This window comes from Harmonia axyridis, chromosome X (genome assembly GCF_914767665.1).
Source record: "Harmonia axyridis chromosome X, icHarAxyr1.1, whole genome shotgun sequence".
NCBI lineage: Eukaryota > Metazoa > Arthropoda > Insecta > Coleoptera > Coccinellidae > Harmonia > Harmonia axyridis.
Window position 1 is genome coordinate 31,502,689 of NC_059508.1, and position 2,500 is coordinate 31,505,188.

The following is a 2,500-nucleotide window of genomic DNA, read 5'->3' on the forward strand; positions in this document are numbered from 1 at the left end:
GCACCCAACACTCTTTCAAAGTCGGATTACTCGGACTCAATCTGAAAATGGACCGATGCATGACGTCAACACTTAGCCCGCCTCGTCTGATCTATCTAAGCCATCTCGACCCACCCAACACGCCTTCCAAGTCGGATCACTCGGACTTCGATCTGAAAATCTCCGGACTCATTTTTATGAATATCCCCAGTCAGTAAGAACGTTATTTCGCCAATATATACCAACAATAAACCATATTCCAATAGCTGAACCAAAAATATAATTCCCGATCCAAACGTTCTGCATCGCCCAACGCGACCACCTTCCCTATATATGTCAGGAGAGCACAGGGTTCCCCTCCAGACAACACTTACGCTCTATCCCCGACTCTCGGTCGATCGATAGGCCAGGTCAGCGGTGTCTGTTTCGGCCGAAGCTCGGACTTTGGTCAAAATGTTCCGATACAAAATTTGAACCAAGATAGATACAGATATGATTCCTTCTTAAATATACGTTGATTATCGAACAGAATATGGTAAATATTTTGCGATGACCGAGGATTTCATGAATTTTTTTTTTTTTTCGAAAAAATTTTCTATTATCGGAATTTCCTCAAATTTCATTTGGTTGCCTCCTAATGCTTATTAAAAATGATAACCAACAATCAGAATCATTATTTATCATTTATTTCAATTTTTATAATGAAAAACGTTCACGTCCTTTCGCGCCTCTCGATCGTCGTTTACGTGATGCATCGGTCAGCCCTAGTTTACGTGGTGCATCGGTAAGATCGAGTTCACGTTCTGCATCGGTCTGCCCGAGTTTACGTGGTGCATCGGTAAGATCGAGATTACGTGGTGCATCGGTAAGATCGAGTTCACGTTCTGCATCGGTCTGCCTGAGTTTACGTGGTGCATCGGTATGATCGAGTTTACGTTCTGCATCGGTGTGATCTAGTTTACGTTGTGCATCGGTAAGATCGAGATTACGTGAAGCATCGGTATGATCGAGTTTACGTTCTGCATCGGTCTGGACTCTGAGATATATTTTCGACGTGAAAATGTTCCGATACAACTTTTGAACCAGGATAGTTAGAGAGATGATTTTTTCTGGGATGTACGTTGATTGGGGAATGGATTGTGGAAAATAACTTGCCATGACCGAGGTGTTCTCGAATTTTTTTTTTTTTTCGAAAAATATTTTCTGATTTTGGATTTCACTCAAATTTGATTTCGTTGCCTTCTAATGTGTTCTAAAAGAGTAAATCAGTAATCAGAATCGAAAAATATTTTTCGGATTTTTTTTTTTTTGAAAAAAAATTTTCTGATTTTGGAATTTCCTCAAATTTGATTTGGTTGCCTTCTAATGTGTTTTTAAAGCGTAAATCAGTAATCAGAATCAATATTCATTGTCGACTTTAATTTTTATAAGGAAAAATGTTCACGTCCTTAAACGCCTCCCCATCATTAGCCCGAGTCCAAGTCGATGTCAGTCCCGAGCGGACGGTGTCAGATACTACCTATCGCCCCGGTCTGGACTTGGCGAGGTATTTCGACGTGAAATGTTCCGATACAACTTTTGAACCAGGATAGTTAGAGAGATGATTTCTTCTATGTTGTACGTTGATTGTGGAATGAAATACGGAAAATAACTCGCCATGACCGAGGTGATTACGATTTTTTTTTTTTTTCGAAAAAAATTTTCTGATCGTGGAATTTTCTCAAATTTGATTTGGTTGCCTCCTTATATGTTCTAGTAGCGATAATCAACAATCAGAATCAAAATCCATGGTCGGGTTTGATTTTTATAAGGAAAAATGTTCACGTCCTTTTTTACAACCCCGACTCATTGACGATGTTAGAACCGAGCCGGCGGTGTCAGATACGACCGATCGCCCCGGTCCCGATCGTCATTTACGTTGTGCATCGGTCTGCCCGAGATTACGTGGTGCATCGGTCTGGACTTAGAGATATATTTTCGACGTGAAAATGTTCCGATACAACTTTTGAACTAGGATAGTTAGAGAGATGATTTTTTCTGGGATGTACGTTGATTGGGGAATGGATTGTGGGAAATAACTTGCCATGACCGAGGTGTTCTCGAATTTTTTTTTTTTTTTCGAAAAAAATTTTCTGATTGTGGAATTTTCTCAAATTTGATTTGGTTGCCTCCTAATGTGTTCTAATAGCGATAATCAACAATCAGAATCAAAATCCATGGTCGGGTTTGATTTTTATAAGGAATAATGTTCACGTCCTTTTTCGCCTATGTTCTTTTTCGACGTGAAAAGTTCCGATACAACTTTTGAACCAGGATAGTTAGAGAGATGATTTTTTCTGGGATGTATGTTGATTGACGTACGAAACTTGGAAAAAAAATAGAAAAGACCGAGGTACTCTAGAAAAAAAATTTATTGAAAATATTTTTTTGATTTCGGAATTAATTCGAAATTCATTCAGATGTCTTCTATCAATATCGCGAAAGAAAAATCAATAATCAGAATCGATATTCATCTAAGATT